We start from the raw sequence: 23,694 nt of genomic DNA, 5'->3' as shown, positions 1-23,694 counted from the left end.
ACCAAAACTGAAAAACGTCCTGATTTTGCAGTTGCTCTACAGGTCGCAATTATAGACCAATCGACGCGGAAGTTTGCATGGGGCTAGATCTTAGGGCTGGGCAGAAGCCTTCCAATTTCGATGGTCATCGGGTAATATTTAGTGGGTGAAAAAGGCTATGACATTAGAGTGAAATAAAATCAAATTTTCCATTAAACCGCGTATATTATAATCCCGGCGAAATCACAAATAGACGAACAGGTCAATCCTGACCGTTACGTAGATGCCGATAGTAAATATTTCGGATATATATAGCGAAGTATATACAATGTGCAAATACAGAAGAGGGGATGTTAGTTAGAATGCTTATATCTTAAGAATGGCTAGACCGATTTTGAAAGATTGTGTCAATCCAGAATGCCCTCATGGCATAAGAGGATAAAATCTATTACAATTATATATTATATACGGATTGCAATTATCGTCCGATCCTCACGAAAATGGTAGGGTTAAGTTCAGAATGGCTAGGCCTATTGTTTTCAAAGATGTCCGCAATATATTTAGGGGTTGAAATTGACCAACAAAAAATGTTCCTGATTTTGCAGCCGTTATAATACAAGTAGAAACTGAAGGATACAAAATCTCGCATGAAGTTAGAGTTTAGGACTCTAGGTAGAATGGACCACTACTTTGTGTAAAAAATACCAGCATTACTTACAGGCGATATCCGACGACAGCCAAATATCGTAGACAAGAAAATCATATAGTTGAGTCTAAATTTGGAGATTCAGAGGGGCTTTTGGAGATAGTTCAAATGAACCAAAACCAAAAAAAAAATCCTTATACACAAGGGAAGCCATTCGACATGCCTGGGAAGAGCGATAAGGGCAGGGAAGAATTCTAGCATTTTTGCACAACAACTAACAACACGACATAGTTCGTAAATATTGGGCAAATGTCTCTGTTCAAAATGCTAAGCGTAATATCTGCGCAGTGCTCCTTGACATAGTTTCAAAATGGATTAGGACATAAGAGGGCTTCTAACATGTTGTAGTGTTGTAGGGTATCACATGGTCGGCTCCGCACGACTATAGACTTTGCTTACTTGTTTTTTAATTTTATTGAATAAAAGCAAAAAATGTCGGAAATAGCATCAAATTTTAGAATAAGTTTAGATTTGTTCGAATTGGTCACCTTTGGCACGAATTATGGCATTTAAACGCCCAATGAAACCGACACAAACTGCCTGAATGTTGCTCTGCGGTATTTTGGCCCATTTCCGGCGAAGAGCTTGTTTGAGGCGATCGATACTCCAGACACAATAGTCCAGCCAAATATAAAGAAATCACACTATCACGCTTAAATTCCATCACGAAAAAATTTTCAAAATGCTTTTGTACGCTTGTAAACAATATAATAAGCTGTCACTGGAACAATTTTAACAGCTGTTGGACGAGTGTCTTAGAAATGACAGCAGTCTGAATTTGATTGCAGTTTTTTTATCTCACTTTGAATTTTTCGATAGTTCAAATTCTCCTAAAAATATTAAATATTTTTCTATCAAATTCCCACTTTCACATCACTTCTTAAACAGACTCTTTCTAAACATGTATCAAATTTCGAAATATTTAATTTTATTGCTGTCTTTCTCACAGACATTCCATGCCATCCTCCAATCTGTGACACCAACAATATGTTGATGTTGATGCCTTTGTATATGTCCGCTGTGCCATTGCATCCAAGTCCCAAGCATTGATTTCAAATTTTGTGTTGATGTTGTTGTTAATGGCAACTAAATAGGCTGTTTGTTAGCTAAGTGTCCCTTGGTTTGATGATGATGATGATGATGCTGTGGATGCTTTGAAAGATACTTGAGTTCTGTTAAAGTACCTCCTCTTTGGGTGTTTGTTGTAATATTTTGTCAATGTAATTTTTTTATTGCTAACATCGGCAAAGAAAATAACTTTGATGTGCTTCGGAGGACATCAATCATTTGATCAGAAATTAATTGATATGGTCTTAAAATGTCCTTGTGTTTTCACAGCAATTTATTGCTGAGGGGGGGGGGGGGGGGGGGGGGGGGGGATTAGGCAAAATGTTTCACAGCTTTGTCTGTTATACATGAAGAATGTCCAACAGAGAGATGTGAAATGATGGACATCGTTTAATGTTTATTAAATTTTAAGGATATTTAATGAGTTTTCAATCGATTTGGAAACACTAGATTGATATTATGAGAAATGCCAGCAATTTTTTGGAAAATAATTTAAAAGTGTGAGAGAGGGAGAAAAATAAAATAAGTAAATATTAAAAAACAAAACAAGACAAAAGCATTTGGAAGGAACTTTAAAAATTTCAAAAAAAAAAAATCCGAAAACTACCACTTAAATGAAAACCGTTATATGAGGGCTATACGAAGATGTGGACCTGCTTACGATTTTTTTATCATAGGCTGTAGTGCCCAAATACGAACATTGAAACAGTTCCCCAGAATCATTAATATATCGAATATCTGGAGGTACCGTTAAATGGGCTATATACGAAAACGTAAACCTGCATAAGAAATTTTGCCATAGGTTGTAGTACCCATTAAGACCTTCCAGTACAAAATTTGAAACAATTCCGCTGAATAATGTCGCAAAAATCATCAAAATACCGAATATCGCGATGTACCGTTATATGGGGGCTATATGAAAACATGGACCGACATGGCCCATTTACGAATTTAACCTGCCAACGTTCTATCCCAATTCGTTCGAATTACAACAGACGTGATTACAACAGACAGACGGACAGACAGACACACAGTCAGACGGACATCGCTAGATCGTCTTAGAATTTTATGCTGATCCAGAATATATACTTTTTAGGGTCTATTATGAATATTTCGATGAGTTACAAACGGAATGATAAAATATACCCTCCATAGAAAGGTGGAGGGTATATAAAATATAATATATTAAGTTCGTCATTCCGTTTGTAACTCATCGAAATAATCATTATACACTATGTGTTGGGGGTATTATAAGTTTGATTGGGCCAGAATTTATGTAACACCTCGAAATATTGGTTTCCCATATAGGAAAGTATATATGGATCTTCCTAGCTCGCCGAGCTGAGTCGTCTGTCCATGTTAATTTGTAATCACGCTACAGGTCGCAATTATGGCCCGATCCTTACGAAATTTTGCACGAAGGTGAGGTTAGGGTCAGAATAGAAGCCTATTTCTTTTGGAGATGATCGCCAAATGTTTATGGGTTGAAATGGACCAAATACTGAAAAAATGTCGGATTTTGCAGTAGCTATACAGGTCGCAATTATAGACCAACCGACGCGGAATTTCGCATGTAGCTAGAGTTTAGGGCGGGGAAGAAGCCTACCAATTTGGGTGGTCATCGGATAATATTTAACGGGTAAAATAGACCATATCTTTTGTGTTGAAAAAATTCAAAATTTTTCATTAAACCGCGAATATTTTAAATCCCAGCGAAATCACAAAACCATGACAAGGTTACTTCTGATCTTTACATTGATGTTAACATCCAACAAAACGGATATATAGCAACATATGTGCGATATATATCAAAGAAGATATGCTTGAAAGATCTCATATATGTCGAGAACGGCTGAACTGATTTCGACAGTTCTCATTAATTCAGAATGGTCTCTTGGCAGGAAAGAAAAAACGTCTGAAAAAATCGCATAAAAATATCTCTTCAAAGATGAAAATATTGATTTTGTAACATTTTCTCATATTTTTTCAATTTTGTCATATTTTTGGCATATTTTCATTTTAAATTAAACATTTGGTAATATTTCTACAGCTAGCAAAATTAAGTAGTTAGGATATCATATAAAGATCTCATTTATGGCCCGATCAGTACGAAATTCAGCATGGGGATAAGATGAGGGTCAGATTAGATGCCTACTCTTTTTGGAGATGATCGCCATATATTTAGGGGTTGAAATGGACCAAAAATCTGCAAAATTGCAGATCGTAATTATCGCCCGATCCTTACGCACATCCAAAAATATTTAATGTGTGAAATAGTTTGCCAACTTTTGTAGACAAAATAAGAAAATGTCTATTCCAGTGACTTTTTGGAGAATTCACAAATACAGAAAAGACACACTTCTGACTATTTCGTTAACACTGATTTCGTTGAGGAATATAGTCAAATGTCTGTATCTCATATAGATGCGTTTCAGTCAAAAACCAATAACAAATGTTAATCTTTTGCCACTTATGAGAGATTATAGGTCTTTGAGAAATATTGGTTCCAGATCTAGGAAGACCATTTAAGTGCAACATCTACCAATAAATTGGAAATGAGATAATTAGTTTAAGTTGCAATTATTCGAAAATTAGAGAACGAACCCTGATGGTTTTCTTTTATTATTTGTCATAATATTTTGTGGAATTCTTTCGAGTATCGCGCCTATATAAACTGTATCGTTTATTATAGTGTTGTAGGGTATTCAACGGTCGGTCCCGCTCGATTGTAGCCTTTGCTTACTTGTTAAGATTTTAACATAATTTTTGGCGAATGTTATTTTTTTTGAAAATTTCCAAATACGTTCAAAATGGTGGAGGGTATTCGAAGTTCGGTCCGGCCGAACTTATTATTTTTTTAAAACAATTTATTTTTATTAAATATTTAATTTACTAAGGCTTACTGATGCCTGTTTTTCACTTGTGAAATAAATTCCATTATCCAAAAAAATCTCATTCTAATTTAATACGAAAAACCATTGCTTTGAAAGCAATTGTTAATTTCTATCCTTCCTCCCAATGAATTCCATTTAAACATCATTTCATTCTAGGCCATTCGGTTTATCGACCATTCAATAATAATTCGATAATTCACTCCCTAAAGAATGTTTAATTTGAGCAATAATTAATCACCTGGCCGATCTAGAAATAGAAGACAAAAGCACCTGGCAATTAAGGAAATACATCCTTAATTCGAATAAAAATGGAAGACCTACACAATTAATGAGTAGTAGAAATGTAAATAATTCCCCAAAGTATAATGGAAGTGGAATCATTTGAAATGCTATGTAGGGGAGGAGGGGTGTCTAAATTTGTAATACTATGTGGTCGTAATTTGGATTATTTATGTTGTTCGAGGATTTTCACAATAATACTTGTTAGATTTATTGATAATAGTCTAATCAATTGTTATTACCTAAAGTTTTACCCTCAATTATTAAGACAAACTACCGGTAAGCAGAAGGTACCTTTATATGGGAGCTAGACCTAAACTTAAACCAATATAGTCTATTTTCAACACCAAACGACCAGTCATCAGTCACCAAACGACCTGATCAGAAATGTTTATACTTTTTGGGGTCTCTGACAAATATTTTGAGATGTTGCAAACGGAATAATAAATTAAATATATGGTGAAGGATATACAAATTCACTGAAGGACAGACAATGACGATTTCATGAAAAGGACGAACAAAATGATTGTCATCATTTAAGGCAGTGGGTTGATTTCTAGAGAAAGGAAGGAAAGGTCCAAGTTTGTTCAAATTCAGATACTTAATCACAGAAGAAAACGAGATGGACCCATAATTACTTTTGAGGATCTCCACATAATCACTTTCTCAGTCGATTTATCGATGTCCATCCGTCCTTCTGTCTATCCATGTATTTTTGTACTCTCCACCTTGGAAAGGAGGGTATATTAACTTTGTCATTCCGTTTGTAACATCCTTAAATATTCGTCGTAGACCCCATAAAGTGTATATATTCATAATCAGCATAAAATTCTAAGTCGACGGACATCTGTCTGTCTGTCCGTCTGTCTGTCTGTCCGTCCGTCTGTCCGTCTGTTGAAATCACGATACAGCCCACATTATTTGAAGTAGAGCGCCAAAATTTAGCAGAGCAATTTGTATTGTGTCTAGGATGGTTGGTATTGAAAATGAGATATATCGGTCCACGTTCTGGTATAGTCCCCATATAACGGTACCTCCCGATATTCGGTATTTTGATGATTTATGCCACATTTTTTCACGGATTTGTCTGAAAATTTGGTATTTGTAGGTCATAACGGGTCCCTGTACGTGTGGCAAAAAATTGCATTTATAGGTCCACGTTTTGGTATAGCCCCCATATAAAGGTACCTCCCGATATTCTTTATTTTGATTATTTTTGCCACATTTTTCATAGATTTGTCTAAAAATTGGTATTTGTTGGTCATAATTGGTTCCAGCTCCGGTAGCGAAACATTGCATGTATGGGTCCACGATTTGGTATAGCCCCCATATAACGGTACCTCCCGATATTCGGTATTTTGATGGTTTTTGCCACATTTTTGCACTGATTTGTCTGTAAATTGGTATTTGTGGGTCGTATTGGGTCCTAGTTCGTGTGGCGAAACATTGTATGTACAGGTCCACGTTTTGGTATAGTCCCCATATAACGGTACCTCCCAATACTCGGTATTTTGATGATTTTGACACATTTTTTTTCACGAATTTCTCTGAAAATTGGTAGTTGTAGGTCATAATGGGTTCTAGCTCCATTGGCGAAACATTGCATGTGTAGGTCCACGATTTGATATAGCCCCCATATAACGATACATCCCAATATTCGGCATTTCACCCTAAGGTGGAGGGTATTAAAAGTTTGGCCCGGCCGAACTTAATGTTTTTTTACTTGTTGTGATGTGTAAAATTCGTTGAAATAGGATGTATTTCAGCACATCTGACCGAATTCCGCCTAGAAAGAATTACTTCAAAGTTGGGGAAAATCGGTTCAGATATAGCTATATCTCCCAGATATATATTTCATCGAATTTTTTATTTTTTATTTCCACACAGGCGATATTTGATACTAGATACTTTATAGATCTTAGAAATGATGTGATTTTTGGAACTTCCAACAGAATTCAGCCCAGAAGCAAATACCTCATATGTGATTAAAATCCATTCAAATATAGCTTTAGCTTTTTTGTTCCATAAGAAATACTTCTTCAGATTTTGATATAGCATCTATATATACAAGGTGTCGCAAAAGTAATCCAGAAAATGCTATAAATTTTACGACTGGATTTTTGTAGTAAACACATGCGAACACACACATTAATAAACAATATTACGATACATTGCTCCAGAACGCGGAATATTAGTGATTTTTTTTTTTTTTTTTTGACAGATTTCCGGGTCTTCCCACGCCTTCTTGTGAAACACAGCAACGTTTAGTCGCTCGCCTCGAAGAGACTGGCACAACAGAAGATGTTGCCAGGCGTGGCAGATCCTAGCAATATCGGTCCACTCCTTCTAGTACCTCACCATTAAGGAGTAAAGATTTTCAAAAAAAAAAAAAAAATGATTTGCCTCATAGAAAGATAACGGATTCTCTGATGTTGTTCAACTTTAGCAAATTAAAATTTTTGCATCAGTGCTAGGTTAGGTGGGAAAACGAAAATCGGCCCATTCCTTTCGTAGGATAAATTTCCCTGGTCTCTTTCATTGGTATCCAAGGGTAACCCACAAATTCGGAATTACTGCTGATTCAGCTTGAAACCTTATCGGTATATGGGTGCCTCCATACATTAAAAATTGACGTCTAAAATCATTCAAGTGTCTTTAGGAGGGAATAGTACTGAACAAAAGACCTATATAAATATGTGTTTCTGAAAACCATTTCTTAAAAACCCAAAATGTGGGTTGAGACATTCGATATACCGAATATCATGTATTGCTTTTATGTGCGGCTATACCTGAACTTGGTCCGATATATACCATTTCCAATAGGAAATATTTTGCTGGTCTATCATTCAAATGTCTTAATTGAATGAATATACGTCTGTCCCCTTATATGAGGACAGTAATGAACAGAAGACCTATATAAAAAAGTTTTTGCGGAAACCATATCTTAAAAACCGAAAGTATGGGTTGGGACATCCGAAATACCGAAAACCTGGTATTACTGTTCTATGGGTTCTACACATAAACTTTTGTTCGATTTATACCATTTCCAACATAAAACAAGTAAGCAAAGTCTATAGTCGTGCGGGGCCGACTATGTTATACCCTACAACACTACAATATGCTAGAAGCCCCCTTATGTCCAAATCCATATTGGAAGGTTTCGCTTTTGAAATTAGGATTTTGTAGGGACATTTGCCAATATTTATGCACTCCTTCGTGCTCTTAATTGTTGTGGTCCATTTTGCAGCTAAATATAATTCAATGGTCATCCAAAATGCTAGAATTCTTCCCTGTCCTTAACTCTTTTCACAGGCGTGTCGATTGGCTTCAATTGTGTGATCGGCAAAACATTTCTGTTTTTGGTTAAATTGAACACCTAATATTTTGCAATCATCTCCAAAAGCAGGAGGCCAATCTGTATCTCCAAATTTAGACTCATCATATTTTCTTGTCTACGATATTTGGCTATATTCGTCAACGAAGTCGGCATAAAAAAGCCAAAAGTTCGCCTCTTGTGTATTTCGGTATCGCCTGTAAGTAATTTTTGTATTTTTCAGAGAGAAATAGTGGTCCATTCTACTCGCTGTCCTAAACTCTGTAACGAAGTAATTCGTTACATACACCTACATCTATATACTATTTGAATTTCCATAATGAATTATTATAATTTGATTTCACTCGCATTTCGAAATATGTACCTATGTATATTATTTATGTCTGATAATTATTTGGAGTAAAATCATTTAGTTGTAAGAGTAGAATGTATAAGAGATTAATAATAGAGCCCAGCAACCAATTCTCTTTCGTAGCATACACAACAATTTAAACTGTTATAACCTCTCTGAGTGGTTATCACTGTTATACCTTCACATGTGAGCGCTTTCTTTACATACGCAGTTCTGCCGCACTTATAGCTGTCTGGGTTAGCACCATTACACTGCGTAAATACCACCATTACTTCAGTTGAGCCTGTGCTGTCACAGAGGACGGACAGCTATCGCAAGTTTGTAATAGCTTCGATAGCAGCCATACACTTGCGGCACAAAGCTCAACGCAGTAGTAGTACTGCAGAGGGTATCTACTGGTATTTACTGCCATAGATCCCAGGCGTTGTAATGGTGTACAGGGACTCTACTGGTATCCACAGCCATAGATCCCAGACGCTATATGTAGTCATAGTTCACAGTGAAACTACTGGTTTTTACAGCTATAGTTCACAGGTAATAGTGACTAACCCATTAACATGCTTAAAAACCTAGAATATTTAATAAGAGGCTACCTTAGGAGACGGGGAGTCTAAAATTTGCATCTGGTCGGTCACGGTCGTTTTCTCGCTGGTACAGGATATTCTGCTGGGCTTCAACACTTTCGAATATTGTGAAGTAATAATAAATATTGAACAAATAAAGAAAAGGATTATAAAGACTTAATTGCTAACGTGTATGAATTTTAAATAAATAAATAAATCCTGGTTCGGCTGGACTACCCTGGAAAAGATTATTATAAATGGCGCCCGAGCAGGGACATGAGGACTATTAAAGGAAACTTTGTTATCTTTTATAAAATCCTATTACGCAATATATTCACGTGGTTGAAATCGTTACCATGAGTCGTTCGTTTATTAATCAACTCAAGAAGGACCTTCTGTGTTCAACTCTTAAAGATCTGGGACTAGATGAAGAAGGCACAGTTGATGAGATGAGGGCGAGGCTACGAAATTATCTGGACAAAGAAAGTATCCCGAAGGAACACCAGGTTTTAATCGACAAGCTAAGATCAATGGTGGAGCCTGTAGATAAAGATTTAAAGGTTCCTGCAGCACGAATCTCACGTGCACCTTCACCAGTTAATTCCCGTGAGAAAACAGAAATGGTTTCCGAGAATCATTGGGAGGTCTGCGATAAAGTTCGCAAATGGGGCATTAAATATGATGGCGGTAAAGACCCGTTAGGGTTTCTAGAACGTATTGATGAACTTGCCACGTGTTACTCAATCCCACGCCACACGCTATTGAATTTTATGCCTGAGCTCCTAAAAGGTGATGCATTATCCTGGTACCGTAATAACAAGGAAGAATGGAAAACCTATAGTGACTTCACTGATGACTTCAAACTATTCTTTTTACCCACACGATTTTTCGAGAATTTGGAAGACGATATTAGGAATCGTAAACAACATATCAAAGAAAATTTCGTAGATTATGTAACTGCTATACAAACTATGATGAGATTAACAGGTTTATCTAGTCAAGAACAACTAGAAAGAATTTTTCAAAATTGCCGTGCTGAATATAAGATTTATATAAAGAGGCGAGACTTTTCAAAGCTACGTGATCTTATTACGTTAGCTCAAGAATTTGAAAGCATTCGCTCCGAAGAGGCTACACAAAATAAAAGTTTTCGACGTTTACAAACGGCTGTTGCTACCAACAACGAATCGAATGTGTGTTACCGATGTGGAGAACAAGGACATTCACGTAGAACGTGTACCAAACCTCAAATTTTGTTTTGCTGGGATTGTGGGAAAAGAGGTGTAAAAACGGTTGATTGTTGCAGACGTGGGTCGGAAAACTCTCGAAGAGATCCGTCACCAGGAAAAGAAGGTGCGGATCTCTAAATATGAAACCTTTTCCTATTGTACTCAACATTGATGAAGACTTTCGTTTACGTACCTGGATTACGATCAAAAACCGGAAAGTTCAAGCTGCTGTGGACACCGGTGCAACACACTCCTGCATAAACTCATCGATAGTCCGAGAACTCCAAGTTCCCGTTATACCCTCTGACTTCAGTACACTCCATCTGGCCGATCAGTCCAAGATTTTTGTAGAAGGTTCGGTTAACGTATGGTTCGTATTAAATGGCGTCGTATACCAGCACAACTTTTTGGTTTTAAGAGACAGCCTTGATCCAATCATCATTGGCACCAATTTCCTACACCAAACTCTGCATCATCCCACGAAGCAGACATATGAGTAAGAACGGTATGTCAACAAATAATACACCCCAAATTAGCTCTTTACAGTTTAGTCCTTGTGAAAATGGCCAAGAAAATAGTGCATCAATACAAAAGGTGGAAGCATTTCTAAGAACACAACTACCTCGCTTCGATTCCATTGAAGGTCATTCAAATGTCACCGAACACGTGATCACCATGAAACATAATCGGCCATTACGTCAGCGTTACTACCCACGTAACCCGGCGATGCAAAAAGTAATAGATGACCAGATCGATGAGCTTATCACGGAGGATCGAATCGAACCTTCAAAGAGCCCATATAGCTCACCAATCGTGCTAGCGCGAAAGAAGAATAACGAGTGGCGTCTTTGTGTGGATTACCGCCAAATCAATGAGAACTCAATACGTGACGCATATCCGATTCCTCAAATAAATGCGATACTAGAAAAACTAAGAAATAGCAAATTTTTTAGCACTATTGATCTTCGACACGGTTACTGGCAGATACCAATGTCACCTGAGAGTAAACAATATACCGCTTTTACAGTACCCGGTCGGGGATTATTTCAGTGGCGGGTAATGCCTTTTGGTTTACATTCAGCGCCTGCTACATTCCAGAGAGCTCTAGATACTATAATTGGTCCAGAGTTAGAATCGTTTGCTTTCGCGTATTTGGACGATATTGTAGTTCTCGGCGGTACTATTGAAGAACATCTAAGAAACCTTAAAATAGTTTTTGATCGACTAGTGGCGGCAAAGCTTCGAATTAACAAAGAAAAATGTACGTTTGCGAAGAACAAAATCCGTTACTTGGGTCATATTATCAGTGAACAAGGCATACACACTGACCCCGAAAAGGTCAACGCTGTCGTAGCTTTACCGGAACCGAAAACCTTAAAAGAGCTAAGATCCTTCATCAATACCGCAGCTTGGTATCGCCGTTTTATACCGAATTTCTCTACAATCACAAATCCATTAAATAACCTCTTAAAGAAATCGAAGAAATGGGAATGGGGTAAAGAGCAGAAGAGTGCCTTTGATGAGATAAAAGAAAAACTGGTAGAAGCTCCTGCCTTAACGTGCCCGGATTTCAGTCGTACCTTTTTATTGCAAACAGACGCAAGTGATGTGGGTTTAGGCGTTGTGTTGACCCAGGATTTCGAGGATGGGGAAAAAGTTATTGCGTATGCCAGCCGTACTCTGTCTGATACCGAGAAGAACTATACAGTCACGGAAAAGGAGTGCCTTGCAATAGTCTGGGGAATTCGTAAAATGAGGCATTATATTGAAGGCTATCATTTCGTGATAATAACGGATCACCAGTCATTAAAATGGCTGAACTCTATACAGTCACCCTCGGGCCGAATCGCACGCTGGGCCCTTGAAATGATGCAATTTGACTATGAGATACGATACCGCAGAGGTAAATTGAATGTTATTGCAGATGCGCTCTCTAGATATCCCTTAGACCAACCAAATAACTCAACTGCCACACTCCAAACGCTTATCAAAGGTGGAAGTATTGATGACCAATGGTACAAGGTAAAATTAAAGACTGTACAAGAGACGCCAGAAAAACTACCTGATTATCGAATTGACCACAATGGAAATCTTCGACGACACATATTTGACTCAAATGCATATAATGACCAGGATCCTATCGCTTGGAAATTAGTGTTACCAAAATCGGAACGACAGCGCGTACTTTTGGAATCTCATGATGATGTAACTGCTGGACACCTGGGTATAAACAAGACTATAGCAAGAATCACAAAATTGTATTACTGGCCTGGTATGTTTCGTGATGTAGCGAAGTATGTACGGAAATGCGAGGTATGTCAGCGGTACAAACCACTCCAACAACTACCAGCTGGAAAAATGTATTCTACTCCAGCTTCTCTACCGTGGCATACTGTCTGTGCCGATTTTGTGGGTCCATTACCGCGATCTACTCATGGAAATACTACTCTGATAGTGTTCTTCGACAAATTTAGTAAGTGGTCGGAATTCATCGCAGTCAGACAGGCTACCACCAAATCTTTTATTAAGGCATTCCGGGAAAGAATTTTATCACGTTTTGGTGTTCCATATATTCTTTTAACTGACAACGGAACTCAGTTTACTAGCCGTGAATGTCAAAAGTATTTTCGATCACTGGGCATTAAACAACAATTTACGGCCCCATATTCACCACATGAAAATCCCACCGAAAGGACTAATCGCACCATTAAGACTATGATTGCGCAATTTACTGAGAATAACCAGCGAAAATGGGACGAACAACTACCTGAGTTGTCGTTAGCTTTAAACTCAAGTAAACAGAGCTCTACGAAATTCAGTCCAGCTTATTTAACGCAGGGTAGAGAATTACGTCTTCCCAATACCTTGTTCGATGAGAAAACACAATCGGAAATTATAGAAGATCGTATTAACCTGGATGAAAAACATTTATATCTTCAAGAACTCTTCAGATCTGTCCAAGAAAATTTACTGCGCGCCGGATCAAATCAAGCAAAATTTTATAATTTGAGACATCGGAATTGGTCTCCTCGAAAAGGAGATTTGGTGTTAGTAAAAAAACGAAACTTATCAAAATCCGTCGATTTTTTTAATGCTAAACTTGCTCCTAAGTTCGAAGGTCCATTTACTGTGGTTGGATACAACTCTCCAGTTATTGTACGCCTTACTGACATAAACAACAAGAAGAACCGAGGGACTGCCCACATTAAAGATTTAAAACAGTTCCATGAGTAAAAAAACACTAATTTGCTACTAACATTTATTGTTTCCCTCAGATTCCATCATGACTGATGACATCAAGTTTCAACACAGCTGCCAAAGATTCCGAGAGTCAATGAATCGCGAAAACCACAAAAAAAGGAAAACTATCGAAATTCAATCGATAGCATATTTACCAAATCTCAATGGAAAGATTCCCACTGTGAGCAGTACCCAAAAACCTGATATATTAGCCCGGTTGGTCAAAGATTTAGAAATAGATAAATATGATATAGATAATTGTGAGGTGAAGATTCCTGATGTGCTTGCAGCTATTAAACCCATAGATCCTGGCAAACGAACCCGTTTTCTAGTTAGAACTCAAACGCATGGGGTAGAAGTATATATCCGTCGGTCCCTCGACGTTTGGATTGTCCATGGCCATGAAAAGCTGATTTTCCCAAAACCCAGAAATGATGTAACGATTCCTGAATAAAAAAAAAAATAAAATAAAAATAAACCAAAGGGGAGATGTAACGAAGTAATCCGTTACATACACCTACATCTATATACTATTCGAATTTCCATAATGAATTATTATAATTTGATTTCACTCGCATTTCGAAATATGTACATATGTATATTATTTATGTCTGATAATTATTTGGAGTAAAATCATATAGTTGTAAGAGTAGAATGTATAAGAGATTAGTATAATAGAGCCCAGCAACCAATTCTCTTTCGTAGCATACACAACAATTTAAACTGTTATAACCTCTCTGAGTGGTTATCACTGTTATACCTTCACATGTGAGCGCTTTCTTTACATACGCATTTCTGCCGCACTTATAGCTGTCTGGGTTAGCACCATTACACTGCGTAAATACCACCATTACTTCAGTTGAGCCTGTGCTGTCACAGAGGACGGACAGCTATCGCAAGTTTGTAATAGCTTCGATAGCAGCCATACACTTGCGGCACAAAGCTCAACTCAGTAGTAGTACTGCAGAGGGTATCTACTGGTATTTACTGCCATAGATCCCAGGCGTTGTAATGGTGTACAGGGACTCTACTGGTATCCACAGCCATAGATCCCAGACGCTATATGTAGTCATAGTTCACAGTGAAACTACTGGTTTTTACAGCTATAGTTCACAGGTAATAGTGACTAACCCATTAACATGCTTAAAAACCTAGAATATTTAATAAGAGGCTACCTTAGGAGACGGGGAGTCTAAAATTTGCATCTGGTCGGTCACGGTCGTTTTCTCGCTGGTACAGGATATTCTGCTGGGCTTCAACACTTTCGAATATTGTGAAGTAATAATAAATATTGAACAAATAAAGAAAAGGATTATAAAGACTTAATTGCTAACGTGTATGATTTTTAAATAAATAAATAAATCCTGGTTCGGCTGGACTACCCTGGAAAAGATTATTATAACTCTAACTTCATGCGAGATTTCGTATCCTTTGGTTTCTATTTGTGACCTTTATAACGGATGCATTGGTCCATTTTAACCCCTAAATATATTGCGGACGGAAAATTTTCGTGAGGATCGGATATTTGCAATACTTATATAATATCCCCAAGCTGTGTTGTAAGGTGAAAAAATATTACAAAATATTATAGTTCAAATTGAAAAAATCGCATGCGATAAAAATATGAAAAAAAAAATGTCACAAAATACTACAAAATCTATATTAACATCTTTAATTAATTAAATAAATAATTATTTATTTATTTATTTATTTTTTTTTTTTTTTGATTTTATACTTTTATGTCAAGAGAGCATTCTGAATTGACAAATTTTGTCGAAATCGGTCCAGCCATTCTTGAGATATAAGCATTCTAACTATCATCCCCTTCCTTTGTATATACACATTGTATATATTTCGCTATATATCCGATATATTTACTATCGGCATCTACGTAACGGTCAGAATTGACCTGTTCGTCTATTTGTGATTTCGCCGGGATTAAAAACATTCGCGGTTTAATGGAGAATTTCACTTTTATTTAACACACATGTTGTGATTACCATCAAAATTGGATGGCTTCTGCCCAGCCCTAATCTCTAGAGCAACTGGAAAATCAAGAATTTTTTCAGTTTTTGGTCCATTTCAACCCCTTAATAATAATCGATTATCTCCAAAAGAAATAGGGTTCTATTCTGGCTCTTGCTCGACCTCCATTCTAAATTTTGTGAAGATCAGGCAATAATTGTGTGATTGATAATTGAGTGATTACAAATTAACATGGACAGACGGACGGGCGGACATACATAGTTAGATCGACTCAGCTCGGCGAGATGGGAAGATCCATATAACTTTTCTATGTGGGAAACCAATATTACGTGGTGTTACACAATTTTTGGCCCAATCAAACTTATAATACCCCCAACACATAGTGTTGTAGAGTATAAATATTCTTCAGGTCTCAAAAAAATATTATGAGCTTAAAAATTAGTCCGCCTTACGAACGTGGCTAAGACGAATATTTCCAGTTAATAAAACGAAATGACAAATTGCGGTGGGTAATTTATTGCACCCCAATTTTCGTAAAAAGTGCTGATTCTTTGGCGTTGTGGTATTGGTAAGGTCAATGAAATGCAAAAAATAAATAAATGCCCACTTCATATTCCTTTCATTTTCATGTTTTCCCATTTAATTACTAACTATCTCAATCCACATATTAGGGTCAAGGCATTCGTCAACAATTTGATTCCAAAATCAAACCTTATTGTCTTATATACGAGTATAAGTCTGCACTCCCCCTGAGAGTCGGAAGCCTATGGCCTACAATTTCCTACTTTGTTAACACAGCCAACAAAATAAGCTCCTGTGGCCTGCCTCTTTTAGTGGTCATAAACAAACAAACTATAAAACGGGAACAAATATTTAATTAATGGTGAATACAACAAATAAATTATGCAAACATTGGGAAAGAATTAAAACTTGTAGGGAAAATGATTAGAATAACTAACTAAATACCGAATGAAATAAAACTGAAATAAACAAGTGGCATATATGCGGTTGTGATGAACGGAAAAATTGAGTTAAGTTAAAATAAGAAAAACTATGATTCTCATTTTAATTTAACAAATCATTAGATACAACCGATAAGAAATTAAATTTTCCAGTAAAGTGTTCGAAGAATGTCTAAACATTTAACAATATCCACTGACTACGATCATGGTTTTTATACCTTCAATCTTAATTCTACAGATGGTATATAAAATGTAGTTTATCGAAATTTCACTAATAAGCAAACGTTGTTTTTATAAAAACAACAGTAATGGGATTAAGCCTAAATATTTTGCAGCCACAGAATTCTACGTCCTCTCGAACAAACATACCAACGCTGTTCAAAACCGTTAGAACCAATATTTCTTTGGACGAAATCTGATTCGGATATATAGAGTTGGTGTACGTCCGTCCCTCTTAATGTCTAGTAAGATGATGTCTAATATTGGATTAAGCGTAAAAAATTGAAATTATCGTCTCAATTTGTCTAGTACCTACCCCAAAACGATCAAAATGGGATCTATAGGACCATTTTTCTAGTTTCTCACTCTAGTTATAAAACGTAGTTAAAACTTTGACTAGTGTTAAGATTTTTAAAAAATATCCCAAAGCGCTTTCGTAATAAAAATTGTGGAGTTTTGGAATGATTTTCGGAGATTTTCTGTTAAGATTGATTATTCAAAAATATATATTTTTTTATGTCATTTTTGTTGATTTTGAGAGACACGGACTGCAGGGATATACAGGGTGAGATAAAAAAACTGTAACAAAGTCAAACGTCATAATTTACTTTACTTTTTTTAAATTTTATTGAATAAAGGCAAAAAGTGTCGGATATAGCATCAAATTTAAGAATAAGTTTAGATTTGTTGGAATTTATCTTCTTTGGACGAATTATGGCCTTCAAACGGCCAATGAAACCGTCACACGTTGGCCGAATGTTGCTGTGCGGTATTTTGGTCCATTCCCGTCGAAGCGCTTGCTTGAGATGATCGACTCTTTGGTATTTTTTAGAGCCAACTTTGCTTTCCAAAATACTCCAGACACAATAGTCCAACGGATTTATATTCGGAGATTTTGGTGGAAATGAAGCGAAGAACCTCAAAGAACCAAAATGTTTGCGTACACACGAGCCTCAATACAGCCTCCAGAATATTTCCGCGTTAATATTTAGCATTTATTCCGATGCCGCGGTCGATTAATACGGGTGGAGAATGACCATCGGCTGTTATGGCGGCCCACACCATCATCATGGCTGGCGCTTGAGTTCTGGTGGCCAACCGAAGGTGCACATTTTCATCTAACTTCTTTGGCAAGTAAACACGATCTTTTTGTTTGTTTATCAACTGCTGGATACCGAATGTTTTCTCATCGCCAAGCAAATGAGTTTTTTAGCTTTTTTGAGTCTATTTCATTTCAATGGCTTTACCCCGAGCTCATTTTTCAATATTTGCCGAAGGGAATTTTGCGATATGTTCAGCTCACGAGCCGTTTTTCGGCCACTGCGACGCAGGTTTCGGTCAAGTCGCTTCTTTATTTTTCCAACCATTTCTGCTGATGTTGCTGTTATCTTCCGTCCACTTCCTTGACGTCGGGCTACGCTACGATATGCTATCACGAAATATTTTGCAGCATGGTACGAGACACAAAGGATTTATTCACATTTAAACGCTGGAGTGCTCTGATGAAAGCCACTTGTGGTTTTCCAGCCAAATATAAATAAATCCCACTAACACGCTTGAATTCCATCACGAATAACTTTTTTTCTGGAAAATTCTCACCAAAATGTTTTTGTACGCTTGTAAACAATATAATAAGCTGTCACTGGAATAATTTTAACAGCTGTCGGACGAGTGGCTTAGAAATGACAGTAGTCTGAAGTTTGTTGCAGTTTTTTTCATCTCACCTTTACGAAGACGTGGACTGACATGGCCCATTTATGATTTAACCTGCCAACTGATAAACTATGCATGCACGCAAAATTTTAGCTTTCTATATCAATTCGTTCAATAGCGTGATTACAACAGATAGACAGACGGACACCTCTAGATCGTTTTTGAATTTTACGCTGATTCAGAATGTATACACTTTATAGGGTCCATTATGAATATTTTGAGGAGTTACAAACAGAATGACAAAGCTAATATACCCTCCATAAAATGGTGGGGGAAGGTATAAAAATACAGCATGTAATGACATACTTCCCATAAATTGTTGATTTCGAGAGTCACGGACTACAGGGTATATATTATTCAAATATGTGTCTTATCGAAATTACCGTTTTAGATCCTAGGTCTCTTTGGACGAAATTCAGAAGATAAAACATATTGCTCTCATAACATTCGAAAAAGTAAGCGTTTTTATACCCTCCAACTTGGAAAGGAGGGTATATTAACTTTGTCATTCCGTTTGTAACATCCTTAAATATTAGTAGTAGACCCCATAAAGTATAAATTCATAATCAGCATAAAATTCTGAGTCGATTTAACGATGTCCGCCTGTCTGTCTGTCCGTCCGTCTGTCTGTTGAAATCACGATACAGCCCACATTATTTGACGTAGAGCGCCAAAATGTAGCAGAGCAATTTGCATTGTGTCTAGGGTGGTTGGTATTGAAAATGAGATATATCGGTCCACGTTCTGGTATAGTCCCCATATAACGGTACCTCCCGATATTCGGTATTTTGATGATTTTTGCCACATTTTTTCACGGATTTGTCTGAAAATTGGTATTTGTTGGTCATAATGGGTTCCAGCTCCGGTGGCGAAACATTGCATGTATAGGTCCATGATTTGATATAGCCTCCATATAACGGTACCTCCCGATATTCGGTATTTTGATGGTTTTTGCCACATTTTTTCACTGATTTGTCTAAAAAGATCTGGGTCCTAGTTCGTATGGCGAAACATTGTAATTATAGGTCCACGTTTTGGTGTAGCTCCCATATAACGGTACCTCCCGATATTCGGCATTTTAATGGTTTTTGCCACATTTCTTCTAATGTTTCTTTTACCCTAAGGTGGAGGGTATTAAAAGTTTGGCCCGGCCGAACTTAATGTTTTTTTACTTGTTTTTCTTAAACTAAAACTATCTAGGGTAAATCTAGTACATGTCCACTCCTTCTGGAACCTCCTATAGGAATGGAATATAGTTCCAACATTTTAAAGATTTTTTTTTTTTCAAAAAATCCAGTAGTTTGTACCAATGATGCATATAAGTAGTCATGAGCTCAAAATAGATATCTATCGGCAAACCGGCTGATACTTTCTAGAAAATAAATGCTTCATTTGTTAATGTTACAACCTAATAATGACACTCTTTGCACTAAATTGACTCAAACATTATGGCCAGGGCTTACAATGTCCAACTTAACGTGAATTAACATTGTGGTGGCAGTGGTTTTAATGAATGCTACACGCAGTGTAAATATATTTTGACGTATACCAAACACCAACAACAACTGCCATAGCAAGCCATAAACAAACGTGGTCAAGTGTCAGGGATAGTTATCAGCCAATCGAAGCATTTGTCGCAACCATCTATCCACACTCATTCATACCCATAACTTACTCGTCCAGCCCATGTCAGAGGAGGTATTAGACACGCTACACTAGTGGCCCATTGTTACATCAAAACCACATCAAAACGTTTTCAATCTCTGCACTTAACTTAGCGGCAGCGACATTGTTGTCCTATGGACTGACCTAGATTTGTTTTTGTATGCGTTGTTTTTTATTGGTTTTTGGTTTTATTTTTCTCTCGAACAAATCAAGAGCTTTATTTAAATACTCTTTTGTTGGGTGATTTTCCCCCAATGTGTTGTTACCACCACTGCTGTTGTTGGTGTTGTTGCTGCTGTTTTCGTGCAATATTTATTCATGAATTCATGTGACTAATAATTCATGGAATCGCCCAGAATGAAGGTTCGTTCGTTCATTTTCTGACACGTGTAAAACATTTCTGGTTTCTGTTCATGTAATTTTAAATCAGTGCAAGTGGGGAGAATGTATTAAAAGAAATTATTTTTATGAGGAGGAAACAAAGAGGTTTCTTTAAATGAAGGAGAGAATATGGTTTCATATAATTAAAAGTTTGTTTAAACATCTTGAAAATGTCGCATTAAGTCGTAGCGTATGAGCTACATAGGAGCATGTCAGTAATAGTCATACGCAGGGTAGTCCAACAAAATGTTAAAAGAAAAGATTTCACTTACGCATACATCTATTTCAAGGTCGACCAAAATAAAACCAAACGAAAATGGACAAGTGAATTGTCTGGTCATTTAAAACGATATGTTCTCTCTGTTATGCTCACCGTGTATATTTGGGTATTATTCGTGGAAATAACGCGGTTCGACAGAAAAAGTTATTACAAGGAAAACAGAATAGATTAAGCATTTAGACATAACAAGTTCGGCCGGGCCAAACTTTTAATACCCTCCACCTTAGGGTAAAAGAAACATTAGAAGAAACGTGGCAAAAACCATTAAAATGCCGAATATCGGGAGGTACCGTTGTGTAGGGGCTACACCAAAACGTGGACCTATAATTACAATGTTTCGCCACACGAACTAGGACCCATTATGACCAACAAATACCAATGTTTCGCCACCGGAGCTGGAACCCATTATGACCAACAAATACTAAATTTCAGACAAATACGTGAAAAAATATGGCAAAAATCATCAAATTACCGAATATCAGGAGGTACCGTTATATGGGGACTATACCAGAACGTGGACCAATATATCTCATTTTCAATACCAACCATTCTAGACACAATGCAAATTGCTCTGCTAAATTTTGGCGCTCTACGTCCAATAATGTTGGCTGCATCGTGATTTCAACAGACAGACGGACATCATTAAATCGACTAAAAATTTTATGCTGATTATGAATATATATACTTTATGGGGTCTAAGACGAATATTTAAGGATGTTATCACTACAATATGGTAGAAGTCCCCTTATGTCCAAATCAATTTTGGAAGATTTCGCTTTGGAAATTATGTCATAGAGCTCCGTGCAGATTTTTAACCAGGGGCATTTGCCCAATATTTACGCACTCCATCATGATGTTAGTTACAGCTAAATATAACCCAATGGTCATCCAAAATGCTAGACTTCTGCGCTGTCCTTAACTCTTTTCCCATGCAAAATTCCGTTCCATTGGTTTCAATTGTGAGATGAGGAAAAGTTTTCTGTTTTTGGTTCATTTGAACCCCTAAATATTTTGCGTTCATCTCCAAAATACAAGAGAGATACAGAGTACCTCCAAATTAAGACTCAGCTATATGATCTACGATATTTGGCTACATTTGTCAACGAAAGCAGCATAAAATAGTCAGAAGTTCGCCATTTGTGTATTTTGGATTTCGCCTGTGAGCTATTTTCAGCGTTTCGGTAGAATGGACATGTTGGTATTTTTTCGCAATAAAGTAGTGGTCCATTCTACTCGCTGTCCTAAACTCTAACTTCATGCAAGATTTCGTGTCGTTTGGCTTCTATTTGTTCCGAATCAGGAACATTTTAAGTTGTAGGTCCATTTAAACATCTACACTATGGTGGAGGGTATAAAAATAAGGTGAAAATGTATCACCCGATACTCCATATTTTGGCGATTTTAGCCACATTATCTAACGAAATTAATAAAAATTCAGCATTTTGATTCCATAATGGGTTCATCTGAGAACAATTTCTATACAAGTAAACGTTTTTCTAAGACCCCTTTCCTCTCGATATTCGGATTTGTTTGCAATTAGGTTTGGATGCTCCTAAGAGTCGATCTAGCTATGTATGTCCGTCCGCCCGTCTGTTCATGTAAATTTGTAATCAATCTCCAGGTAGCAATTATGGTCCGATCCTCACGAAATTGAAAATGGAGGTCACGGTAGAGCCCTATTGTTTTTGAATATGATCGCATAATCTTTAAGGTTGAAATGATACAGAAAAATTTCCTGATTTTACAGGTCGCAATTGTAGACCAATCGACGCGAATTTTAGTATGGGGTTAGAGTATAGGGCTGGTCAGAAGTCTACCATATTGTTTGGTCATCGAACAATATTTAGCGGGTAAAATACCCCATAACTTTTATGTAAAAAATACGAAAATTTCCACTAAACCGCGAATGTTTTGAATCCAGGTGAAATTCTAAAGGCACGAATATGTCACTTCTTACCGTTACATCAATGCTCATATCCAAAATATGGCATATAATGCAAAAAATGTACAATCTCATATATAAATGAAAGGGATGTTAGTTAGACCGCTTATAACTAAAGAACGGCTAGACGGATTTTGACAATTCTGACAAATTCGAAATGGCCTCTTGCCAGAAAAGGGTTAAATCTAAGAAAATCGCGTGAAAATATGCCAATAAAAAGTGAATGTATCTTTTTATTTTTTTATTGTTCATCGCATGAGATTTTCGCATATTTGACTTACAATATTGAAAATTACCTTTGGTAATATTTTCTGGCAGTAGTTCTTCATGATGTATGTAACAAATTAGGTGAAAATCGGTTCAAATATAGCTATAGCTCCCATAAATATGTTTCACCCGATTTGGTGTTTAAGTCTCTCACATTCGAAATATGCATTCGACAACAATCATATTTGGTACCAGATATCTTATAAGGATAGGAAATACCTTTGTCATCAAGAACGGCTAAGATTTGGATATAGCTCCTATATACCATCCGATTTCAGGTTTATTGTGCAAATAATGGCTAATATCAGCCGAAATGAAGTGAATTTCGGGATGTACGTTGATCAGCGTAAAATTCTAAGACGATTTAGTCCTGTCCGTCTGTCCATCTGTTGTAATCACGCTACAGTCAAAACAAAACAAGGTTGGAAGCTAAAATTTTGATCTGATCAGATCTATATTTTGTCCTGCCACCAGGTCATGCCCATCTGGCAACGCCATAACTTCTGACAGAGATGTCACATCGCTTAATGACATACCGCGTTTGAAGCGTCAGTCCAAGCAGATTTTTACCATGAACCAATACACGCCACACGAGCACTCTGAAATAGTTGAAATTTACATTCAACAGAAGATGT

The 23,694-nt window shown here is 36.9% G+C and overlaps 1 protein-coding gene and 1 long non-coding RNA gene across 3 annotated transcripts in view; one reads left to right on the top strand and one right to left on the bottom strand.

The window, feature by feature from the left end:
- LOC101894508 (cGMP-specific 3',5'-cyclic phosphodiesterase) overlaps positions 1 to 23,694 on the bottom strand; it is a 219,042-nt gene that overhangs the window by 100,794 nt on the left and 94,554 nt on the right. The gene's annotated exons all lie outside the window — the stretch shown is intronic.
- LOC131807155 (uncharacterized) lies at positions 13,920 to 14,970 on the top strand. The gene is made up of 2 exons (XR_009344312.1): positions 13,920 to 14,760; positions 14,825 to 14,970. It is a non-coding gene; the product is annotated as an uncharacterized LOC131807155 (long non-coding RNA).

Source organism: Musca domestica, unplaced genomic scaffold, assembly GCF_030504385.1.
Source record: "Musca domestica strain aabys unplaced genomic scaffold, Musca_domestica.polishedcontigs.V.1.1 112, whole genome shotgun sequence".
Classification (NCBI taxonomy): domain Eukaryota; kingdom Metazoa; phylum Arthropoda; class Insecta; order Diptera; family Muscidae; genus Musca; species Musca domestica.
Note: the sequence above shows the minus strand (reverse complement) of the source record. Positions and strands in the feature narration are given on the sequence as shown.